The following is a 12410-nucleotide window of genomic DNA, read 5'->3' as shown; positions in this document are numbered from 1 at the left end:
TGATTCCAAATAAACCTGTTGGACTTTAACCCAGTGTTGTGAGACTTCTTAGCATAAAATTGGTGATCATTCAGCCCTTTTCTAAATCCCTCAGCCACCAGCCACACTAAAAACAAAATGAATATTTTTTAAGGCAGCGATGGATAGATTCTTGGTAAGCAAAGGGGTGATAGGTTATCAAGGGTGACAGAAAGTACAATACTCAGATTATAAAGTGTGAGATTGAAATAGTTTCATGAACATTAAAGCATTTGGTTATTTTGTATTTTTCCTATACTGAAATTAGCAGGTCTTTCCAAATTGAAAATGTAAATCAATCAAAACTTCCCATTTCTTCTCTCTAGCTGTCTGATTGGGTAAGAATTGGATTGAAATACAAGTAATTGTAGGGACCAGAATAAATATGATTTGAGGTTACTATCAGACTCGCCATGATCTTATTAAATGGTGGGACAGACTTGAGGGGCTGAAAGGACTATTCCTGCTTCTTGTCCGTATGCTTGCATTTGTTTTTTACACTATATATGTGAGAATGGGCATGGTGATTGCAATAAATGGTTAATATGTGCTTGTTGCTTCCAATGCAGACAGTATCCAAACTTCATGATGCTCATCGTAATGTGCAGCCAGTAATAGGTGTGCACTTATGCTGTGGAGGGAATGGTCGCTGTCGATAGTGGTTGAGGCAGGGGGTGATGGCGAGGGAAAGGTGTGCTTCATGGTGGCATCATGTGTTGCTGATGGTATTGGCAGAGGATGATACTTTGAATGCGGAGGCATGAGGGGGTGAAAAGTGAGAGCAAGAGGGACCCTGTCATGGTCCTGGGGGAGAGGGGAAGGGTAGGTTAGATTTTCGGGAGATGGTCGGACGTAGTTGAGTGCCCTGTCAGCCACAGTGGAGGGGAAACCTTGGCTGAGGAAAAAGGCAGACACGTCCAAAGCTGTGGTGCATCCCAATCAATGACTCACATCATTGAAAATTCCTTCCCCCACCCCTCCTCCCATTACACAACACCACCCCCCTTCCCGCTCCACCCCAACAAACTTCAGCAGAATGCTCAGAGAGCTCCATTGGTGATTGCAGAAGCTATTCCTTGGCATGGTGATTACTGCAATACATGCTAACATTCGTGATTAACTGAATATGATTGCACACCTAGTTGAGAGGGTAGAATCCTTTCCTGCTGTGCTACATCTCAGAGTGGTACTCTCAAAAGATTGTGCATGTGCAATGACTAGCGCCCCGCACCATGGGGAAGACTATAATCCTCACAAATCTGGGTGCTCACGCAACCTGATTCTCTCTGACACAGCTTGTGTTGTTCTTGCCATGCTTTAACACTGAAGATATGCAGAAGGTGGTGACTTTCAGCAAAAACCTCCTTGGTGAAGTGGATGTTCAGATAGGACACTTTCTCCAAGCAGTCTGGGCTCCAGGCAGTCTATGCCTTCTCTCTATCTTCCTCCCTCTTCCAACAGCTTGGCTTGGTTTGTGTTACCTTTGTTCATACCTTCTTTAATGTTGCAGACAAAGGAGATGCCGACTACCGCACCCATGTCTGGCAAGTGGTTTATGCAAACTTTTTGAAGTCAGGACTAAGTTCTTCAGCATGTGCCACATCACTGCCTGCAAATGGACTACAGTGGTTCAAGAATGCAACTCATCACCACCTTCTTAAGGGCAATTAGTGATGGTCAATGAATGTTGGCTTAACCAGCAATGCACACATCCCATGAATGAATTAAAAAAACGTCAGCAAGTTTAAGCAATTCTGAAAACCATCAAATAATATGACAATTGAAAGAAGTGCCAGTTAAAAAAAAATCACCAATCAACCTGAAAGCAATTAACGATCATTTTAATTAAGATTAGAGGGTTATCCTTCCTGCAGGTGAACATGTGTTCAGCTGTGCAGGAGTGTTAATTCAAGAATTGTGCTCTTCAATGACACTGAGAAATCAGTGTGAAACATCAACTCATATCATGATTTATCTACTTGGCACACATCTGGTAAAAAACCCATGTTTGTGCCCTCATCACAATCTCATTCTGTATGGTTTGCCTTGAACATAGCACATAGAACATAGAACAGTACAGCACAGTATAAGCCCTTCGGCGCTCGATGTTAGGCCGAGCTATGTCCGAACTCAAGTTCAAGGGCCCTCCGTTGGTGATCGGCAGCCATGGGTCCCTAGACAGTGGAGGGGGGTGCAAACAACGGGAAATCCCATTGGGAGCAGCAGACTGTTAGATCCCACTGCTGACCAACGGTGTCATGATGTGGATGTGCCGGCGTTGGACTGGGGTAAACACAGTAAAAAGTCTGACAACACCAGGTTTTAGTCCAACTGATTTATCTGATAGTAAACGCACAAGCTTTCGACGTTTCCCTCTTCGTCACCTGACGAAGAGGGAAATCTTGAAAGCTTGTGCGTTTACTATCAAATAAATCGGTTGGACTAAAACCTGGTGTTGTCAGACTTTTTACTGTGTGGACCAACGGTGTGCCATGTCTGCATGAAACACATCATTAGGAGACATGAAAAGTCCCACTCGAAGTCTGCACCCTATCCTTTTCATTTTCCCCAATGTACTCTATGAACAGTACGTTTTGTCTGCGTAGCACACAAGAAACAACACTTTTAATCTTAATATATGTGACAATAATGAATCAAATCAAATCAATCAAAATTTCACCCATAACACTGAGAAAATAATGCCAGGGGAGCTGAATTTTTCTCCTGTGTCATGTACTTACAGGAATAGATGCACTTTTTTTAAAAAAGAGCATGCTTCAATCACAAAAGCTGGAATTTATTTTTTTACTCTGTAATAGCGTAGAGTCCTATTGTGCCAGTCATAATGTAATTCAAGTGCTGGATCACTGTTTAGTAGTAAATAGTATCTGGAAGCAATGGAGACCAAAGGAGCCAGGAAGATATTAGGCTATTTTTCCTTCATTGTCACTTCATTTCAAAATAAGATCCAAGAGTTTGATGCCTCCTACTTAAACAGGGACAGAGTAATTTTTCAAAGAAGATAATCATCTAAAAGCACATCCGCAGCATAGAAAAATTTATATGGAGGGTTAATCTTGAACCTACAGAGCGAGGGATTATTTATTTAGTAGCTCCCTGATGTAAAGCAATCCTCAGCAATAAATATGAGTGAAATCTTTGATCCCAATTTATTCTCACACTTTAAATTCTAATAATTAACAGGCACAAGGGGTTCAGGGAACGTAACCCAAGTGACTCTTACTGGGCTGTGGGTTAAATTAAATTGCCTCAAGTCCTGAAATCCTGCATGTGCCACAATAAAGGGAAGGAAACAAATCCATTTATATAGCCTCCTTCATGACTTCAGCACTTCCATAAACAATTAAGTATCTTTAGTGTTATTGCTGTTGTAATGTTCTGCCATATATCAAATTCCATGCTCAGTAATTCGAATCAGTGGTTTGGTAATTGTTATAGTGAGCTGAATAATACGGCAGTCTTGCACTTGGAAGTCATCGACATTCTGACTTCAGGTCCTAGAGTTGGTGTATGCCCGATAATATGGTAAATGCCACCAATCAGTGGCAAGGTTGGGTTTCAGACCGTCACCACATGGGCTGCAGTGGTTGAAGAAACCAGCTCATCACCAGCTTTTCATTTGGGATAGATAATGAATGTCGGCCTAACCAACAACTCCCACATCCTGCAGACAACCCCACTAAGGTTATTTGAAGGCTGAGGCATCCAACTTGCATGTGAAGTTCTTTTGACTTATTTACGCTGTGGCAAAGTTAATGGAAGTCCTGAGACTCATTTTGAGATGAGCTGCCTACTTTTGAAGAGGATCTGGTGACTCAGTTCTGCACAAGGAACAAGGGACAGCAGTTATCTCTGGATTGGCAACATGACTGCAGAATGGAACAGAGGTGGCAGAGAGGTGAAGATTTGTGAAGAGGTTAGAGGAGGAAGGCTCTTCACAGAAGACCCTATCAATGACATTTTTTCTCTTCATTCTACCTAATCCAGGAAGTCCCTGAGCTTACTCAGGTTCAACAGGAGATGATTACAAAACTGTGTCACAGTTCTTTGTGCAGAGTGGTCCCTTCGCTGCTTGCACGCCAATCAATTCTCATGCTCCGACCAACCTTTGACCCCATCCAACCCAGCTTGATCCTGAATTGGATGTAGATATTCTCATGGATATTTATGAAATCCTACAACCTGAACAAAGATCTTTAAAATGGCTGAAACTGTTTTCTGGCAGTATCACGGGAAACTCACACTTCCCTATCTCTGAAAAGACACCAGCTGCTGTCTGCATAGACCAAATTCAGAGAACTACACAAAGACTAACTGCATTTCCTCACCCAAGTTGACCACCAGAGTCTAATCTTCTGCTCGGACAAAGAAACCCGCAACCTGCATTTCAATTCTTAATGATTGGAATATTTGACCATTTCTGAGGGATGCCCATCTCTTGTCAAAGACAATGTGAAAATGTGGGAGCCATGTAATGTGAACCCCTAATTGGTAGAATCAGTCACATTGCCTTACTGTTGTACAAACTCAGTCTACCATTTTACCATCTACAAGCAGCCTCACACAAAAGGGGTTCTGCACAGATTGAGTACCTGGTCCTTCTACACTGTTAGGAAGGTTAAGAGGTGAATTAATTGAGGCATACAAGATGATCAGAGGATTAGATAGGGTGGACAGTGAGAGCCTGTTTCCTTGGATGTTGATGGCTATCACGAGGGGACATAGCTTTAAATTGAGGGGTAATAATTATAGGATGGATGTCAGAGGTAGGTTCTTTACTCAGAGGATAGTAAGGGAGTGGAATGCCCTGCCTGCAGCAGTAGTGGACTTGCCAACTTTAAGGGCATTCAAATGGTCATTGGATAGGCATATGGATAATATTGGAATAGTTTAGGTTTGAGGGTCATTAGATTGGTTCCACTGGACGGTGCAACATCGAGGGCTGAAGGGCCTGTACTGCGCTGTAATGTTCTATGTTCCTACAGGAACTTCATGCCATCACCGACCTATAAGACTGCTTCATCTCTGCATGCCTATTCCATTACATGAAGTCAGTTCCACTGGAAATGTGAAATATACAGCATTGATTGTGAGCCTGCCAAACTTTGTGGAACAATACCTAATTGGACTTTGATTCTAGCATCTGGAAAGCACACAAAATCTCATTTATTTCCTCTGCGGTCTCTGCACTGTGAATGTTTCATTCCTCTTTTATTGCATGGGTGACAAGGAAGCAAAGATGTAACCCTTCTTTTGCACTTGAGTGTGTGCAAATAAGTTAACCCTTTGAGTTCATTTTGTCTCAAGTTGCTGTGGAATTACGACTAGAAATTGGATCACATTAAAACTGAGGGGTTGGGAAATATGCCAACACTTATAAAAGGGGGAAGCAAATCAATAGAGCTTTCTGATTGTGGGCATTGACAGGACAAATTAGTGCTGTTTCATTTAAGCCCTCTCATGTCCGTAACAGTAGGAAGAATATAAAAGCAGAATATATCTTACAACAATTGTATAGGGCCTTCATGAGACCACATATGGAATACTCCATAAAGTTTAAGTATTCACTGTTAAGGAAGGATGTACTTCCTTTGGGGACAGTATAGTGAAGGTTCACAAAATTGTTTCCTCAGGTGAGAGGCTGAATAAGGCTCAACTTCTCTGGAATTCAGAAGAATGACTGGTGACCTCATTAAAACATAAAGAGAGTGAAGGAGTTTTTCAGGGTAGATGCTGAAAGGTTGTTTCCCTTGGCTGGGGATGCAAAAACAAAGGGGGAGATTATTTAGGACTGAGGTGAGGAGAAACCTTTTCATCAAAAAGTTACAAATTTTTGAAATTCTCTACCTCAGCCAGTTGTGGATTTTCTATCATTGATTATATTCAAGATTGAGATAAACAGATTGTTGGTCTCTTAGGGAATGATAGGACATGGTTCATATATTCTTAGGACGATAAGTGATATTTTGCTTTTGACACAGTCACATCGTGTGTTATTGATTACTTTTTAAGAGTTGTTTCTAATGTGACAGAGCCTGAAATCTGCTTTGAGGAATTCATGATGTGGGGATGCCTTTGCTTTTAACCTGTGACCAGGAGCAAAGTCAGCAATTCCGAAATGGGATCAGCGTTCCCGCCTCTGGGCAACCTTAACAGAGGCGGGTGAACAGTGGCAGTGACTACCTGCACAGCAGCGGTGGGTAGCCACTTAGGTCAATTAAGTGCCTCAGGATGGGGACAGTGTGGACTGGGCTAGGATCTTCCTGGCATTGGACCGGGCTCCTGTTGAGATTGGAACACGGCATCACCATGGAGGCAGCCTCTGAGTCACAGGCTACTAGACGGGACTGGGGGAAGGACAGTAAGAAGTCTTACAACACCAGGTTAAAGTCCAATAGTTTATTTGGTAGCACAAGCCACAAGCTTTCCAAGAGCTGCTCTTTCATCAGATGAGTTGGAGTTCTATTCACAAACAGGGCATATAAAAACACAAACTCAATTTACAAAATAATGATTGGAATGCAAGTCTTTACAGGTAATCAAGTCTTAAAGGTACAGACAATGTGAGCGGAGAGAGCGTTAAGCACAGGGTAAAGAGATGTGTATTGTCTCCAGCCAGGACAGTTAGCGAGATTTTGTAAGCCCAGGCAAGTCGTGGGGGTTACAGACAGTGTGACCTGAACGCAAGGTCCTGGTTGAAGCCATTCTCATGTGTGTGGAACTTGGCTATCAGTCTCCGCTCAGTGATTCTGCACCGACCTCCTCAGAAGACAAACATGGGACCCGACGGACAGGGTACCCTTCGTCATCCAGTATTTTTTCAGAGTGGAGAAGCTACAACACCTTCTCCAGAGTCTTCAACCTGTCATCAATGAAGACAAACATCTCACCAAGGTCATCCCCACACCCCCACTTCTTGCCTTCAAACAACTGCACAACCTCAAACAGACCATTGTCTGCAGCAAACTACCCAGCCTTCAGGAGAACAGTGACCACAACACCACACGACCATGCCACAGCAACCTCTGCAAGACATGCCAGATCATCGAGATGGATGCTATCATCTCATGCGAGAACTCCATCCATCAGGTACACGGTACATACTCTTGCAACTTGGCCAACGTTGTCTACCTGATGTACTGCAGGAAAGGATGTCCCGAGGCATGGTACACTGGGGAGACCATGCAGACGTAACAACAACAGATGAATGGACACTGCTCGACAATCACCAGGCAAGACTTTTCCCTTCCTGTTGGGGAACACTTCAGCAGTCACGGGCATTCAGCCTCTGATTTTTGGGTAAGTGTTCTCCAAGATGGCCTTCACGACACACGCAACGCAGTCGCTGAGCAGAGACTGATAGCCAAGTTCCACACACGAGGACAGCCTCAACCGGGATCTTGGGTTCATGTTACACTATCTGTAACCACTATGACTTCCCTGGATTTGCAAAATCTCACTAACCGTCCTACACATCTCTTTAACCTGTGCTTAACCCTCTCTCCACTCACATTATCTGTACCTTTGAGACTTGATTACCTGTAAAGACTCACATTCCAACCATTATTTTGTAAATTGAGTGTGTCTTTTTATGCCCTGATGGTGAACAGAACTCCCACTCACCTGATGAAGGAGCACTGCTCCGAAATGTTGTGGCTTGTGTTACCAAATCAACCTGTTGGACTTTAACCTGGTGTTGTGAGACTTCTTATTGAGGAATTCAGACATAGAGATCCAGGAAAGAGGGTCATAGGATTGGAAAGTTACAAAACATTTGGACAGGAAAGGAGGCTGGGGAGGTGTGGCCCTTTGCCATGATCGTGAAGTCTAAGGTTAGTTTTTTTGAATTCCTTAATCAAACAGAGGTGTCAAACACACTTGTCCTTTGTGAGATTGAGGTCAGAGAATTTCTCCTGGAAGACCTTGAACAGTTATGGCCTTTTGCTAGGAGCTCTTCTCTGCCCCCTTCTGAACCACCATTGAACAGCTTGTCTTCCTCTGTGCCACCTTTGTTCATACTTCCCATCATGATGCAGGCCAAGGAAGATGGAAACTATATCATCCATGACTGTGGGAGCAAGTAGTCTGAGCAGAACCTTTGAAGTGAAAAGCAGGACCTTTCCCAGATGCCATACCATAGATTTTACCAACTTAACATAACAGGACAATCCAGCAACCACTTCCACAACATCAGCAACATCCAGGAGAAATAAATCAGCAACTAATGTGACAGTGATGGATAATCTCCTTAAATAGCATTGGTGGGAGGTCCTTCCCACTACTGAATATGCATTCAGATATATATGGTTAAAACTAGTCAATATCTGGAGGGTTGTCCTCCAAAATGGCACAACTGGGAATAAAATCAATGTTATGCTCTGATAGATGTCATAATCTGCTTACTCTGCAAACTATTGTCATGCATTGCTAGCATTGGTATTACTGATTAACCCGAAATGGAGTCTGGTTCGGCTTATGCCACAGGCATGCAATCACATTCCAAGTGGGGTGGGATACTCCCAAAAAAATTCTAAGTACTGAATCCCCTTTTTCAGCAGGATTTTCAAAATTAACGTTCCACATCCTGGCAGACAGACACCCCTCCAACTCCAATGGCCAGCTCCGACTGCTGCCCCCCCCCGTCACCCAGCCTGACTGTAGTGTGGCACTGGACTTCCAAACCCCCGATCTCCCCCTGAGACTCTGTCCCCCCTATCGGTCCGATGCCACCTCTAGCCCACACCCTTGGCACTGCCCCATGCTCAGTGGGCAGTTCCAAGTTGCCCCCTCTGTATTGCCACTTTGCCCCTTTTGCAGTGCCAGGGGGCCAGACTGGCACTGCCAAGCTGGCAATGCCCAGGGGGCACTTCCCCTTGCTCCCAGCCGCCTGAGAGGCCTCCATGGCCTTCCTTCACTCTAACAGGGTCAGGCCAGCAGCTTCCTACAAATGGGGAACTATTGTAAACCCTGATGGAGTGGAACATTCCTGGTGGGGGCAGAGACTATAGTGGGTCTTCAATCCCAAGTCCGCTAATGGGATGCTAATGGTCTTCTCCATAATTTATTCAGCTGTGCGCCGATTTCTGGCATGGAGCTGACAGCGTTGGAAATGCAGCAGCTGGAGACTTGTTAAAGGAATGCAGGGGGCTGGGAGAAACAACCCTATGGCTTCCGAACACAAACCACCCCCAAAGCACTGGGAACAGGGGATAGAATAGGGAACTGAATATGTAATCCAAATGTTTAAATGGAAAGACAACAAAGTGTAAAGCTTTCAGAGACTTCTCAAACCTTTGTAAGGGTCTTTAACTCTGAAAACAATTAGGAAACCTGCGCTGAAACAGTCAAAAATCTTTAAGAAACAGGATCAAGGCAACTTAAAACTTCACATGCTGGTTTTACATAGTGCAAAGGCTTCATATGAACTCCCATATTTTTCAATCAGCCAACCAAATGCCCATTACTGATTAACCTAGTGGAGGAGCCAAAATGGGATTCCTCTTGAGTTTAATTGACTTCCAAATGGCAAAAACATGTCAAAATGGAGCTTTGAGAGAGATTTATCAATGCAGTCAGAGGATCCTTGAGAAGCATTGATAGATGAAAGATAACCAAGAACAAGAAGCAGCAACTTTAGAATCTACAAGGGAGTTGGTCTTACTTTCACCTTGATGCTTAAATCAATACTTTAAAAGGGTATTTACTGATGATATCTTTAAGTTGTATAAACTATTTTAACACTTTTTTTGTGTTTGTTAAATAAAGGTAACTGATTAGTTAATGTGCAGAAGTGTGATTTTCTTTTGTACTCTGTCAGCTTCATGCATCATTCGAAAATTGTATTCCCACATCCCCTTAAAAATTTCAATAAACTCTCTCTCTTTCCCAACTCCTTATTATGGTAAACAATCCACACTCTGTCTGCATAAAGAACTATTTCATAACTTCTCCCCATCCCTTCATAACACACTTAAATTGATAAACTGGCTCCCAGAGGAAATAGAACTTTCCTGTTTATCCTAATACAGAATCACAGATTCATTTTGCCCTATCGAGTCTGCACTGGCTCCCTGAAAGAGCATTTTGCCTACACCCCTGTCTTATTCCTATAACCTTGCACATTATTGCCTTTAAGGTGGAAATCCTTTTGAATACCTCAGTCGAACATGCCTCCACGACTCTCTCCAGAAATTAATTCCAGACTCCAACCACCTTCTGTGTGAAAAATGTTCGCCTCACATCACTTCTACTCCTTTTGCCCATTATTTTGAATCTGTGCTCTCTAGTTCTTGAGAGGAAACAGTTCCTCAGTGTGTACCCTGTCTATACACCTCAAAGGTATCTTGAATACCTTTATCAAGTCTCCTCTTAGCCTTCTTCTCCCCAAGGAAAACCGTCCTAAACTCTCCAATCCACCCTCATAACCACAGTTAATTATCTTTGAAATGATTCTTTTGAATCTTCTGTGTACTCTCTCCAGTGTATTCACATTCAAACTCAGGCATGGCACCCAGAATCAGATACAGTACTGCAGATGAGGCATTTATCAAATGTATTTTTATTATTACATATTAAAGCACTTCATGATTTAAACCCCTCCCCCCCCAACCCACCCCCTTCAATATCCTCTCATCTATGTTTGCTCCGAGTTTGAACTTGTGATGACAATTTCTCATCCCTGGTATTATTCTAGCGAATTTTATGATTTAGAGTTCCTTTCTATAAAGGGTACACAAATTGAGTCTTAGCATACTGCGATTTAACTGTTACCGAGGACAAATTTATTAGAAGATGTCAGCATTTTGTGATAAAATTAATGTTGAGGTTTGCTCTGCTTACATTTGTTTAAGTGTGAATTGGCCACAGCTTCCATTAATGACACATGCACTGTTAACTGTGTAAATCAAGAAGTTACGACCTTAGATACCCTGCTCCTCCAGAAGTGGAATCTCCAAGAAGTAGTATCTCTCCAAGTGACTCACCACTAAATGACATGACATAGCTCCATTTTCTTGATATATGTACACACTAAACTTAGTCAAAACCGTTTTGAGTTTGTAAGTGCCCATTTAATGGCATGGCAATATCCCCTCTGACAATGCAAGCTCAGTTTATTAAGTGTGGAGTCTCATTCCTTTGGATTTCAATTACCATTGAAGGTTTAGTAAATTAAATATTTTCTTTTTAATTTTTATTTCCTATTTTATTTCCCTTAATCCCATTTTTATTTCCCTGTCTATTTCACATATTGTACCTTATTTGACATTGAATTAATATTCAAATCGATGCTGGTTTAGGTTTTGTAGTGCTTATTAAAAATCTTCAATCTGATTGGTAAGGAGATAACTTATTGCCCTGATCCAACAGGTTCAAGATTCTCTTTAGATGGCACTGTACCTTTTGAATGGTTGACTGGCAGGAACTTCCAATGTGAAAACTCATTAAATGCCTATGGGAAAATGCAAGTGAGAATGCAGTTACATATAAAACATGGTCCATATCTTTGCTGTTGCACTTTGTGTTTTCATTTATTAAACCCCAAATCCCATTGACATTTCTTCCTCCTTCCCAGATCAAGAAACAATCATAGGTCTCATCTGGAATCTGAGTAATAACAAAGGTCACCGACGAGGCAAGTTTTCTTACTTGTACCAGAGTCTGGATGTAACCCAACTTGGTATGGCTCCTGCTCTTCTAAGAGCATAAGAAACTACAAAGGGCTGCGAGCATAGCCCAGTCCATCATGCAAACCAGCCTTCCATACACTGACTCCATCTACACTTCCCGCGGTCTTGGAAAAACAGCCAGCATAATCAAGGACCTCACGCATCCTGAACATGGGGCTTGGGTCTCTTCCAAAATCTTCTTTCTGGAAAAAGATACAAAAGTCTGAGGTCATGAACTAACCAACTCAAGAGCATCTTCTATCCTGGTGCCATCAGACTTTTGAATGGACTTACTTTATATTAAGTTGATCTTTCTCTATACCCTAACTATGACTGTAACATTATATTCTGCACCCTCTCCTTTCCTTCTCCCTATGTACTCTATGAACTGTATGTTTTGTCTGTATTGTGAGCAAGAAACAATGCTTTTCACTGTATCCCAATACATGAGACAATAATAAATCAAAAGTCTGCAAATAGAATTATTTGTGATCTGATTGTGTTAAAAACAGGAAGGAAATTAACTGAGTGACAAAAATTAATTCTCCCACATTTCATCATCACTGGCAAAACATTACCAAAATGCAAATTTGGTCTGACAGGTTATTTAATGAACTGATTACCACATTAGAATACATCCTGCTACACATAACAAGGTATGGACCTTGGCAATTTAAGGTATGTGGTTGGGAAAGAAAAGCTTTA

Source organism: Carcharhinus amblyrhynchos, chromosome 11 (genome assembly GCF_965287045.1).
Source record: "Carcharhinus amblyrhynchos chromosome 11, sCarAmb.v2.hapA, whole genome shotgun sequence".
Taxonomy (NCBI): Eukaryota; Metazoa; Chordata; class Chondrichthyes; order Carcharhiniformes; family Carcharhinidae; genus Carcharhinus; species Carcharhinus amblyrhynchos.
The sequence above is the reverse complement of the archived record's forward strand: the minus strand, read 5'-3'. Positions refer to the sequence as shown.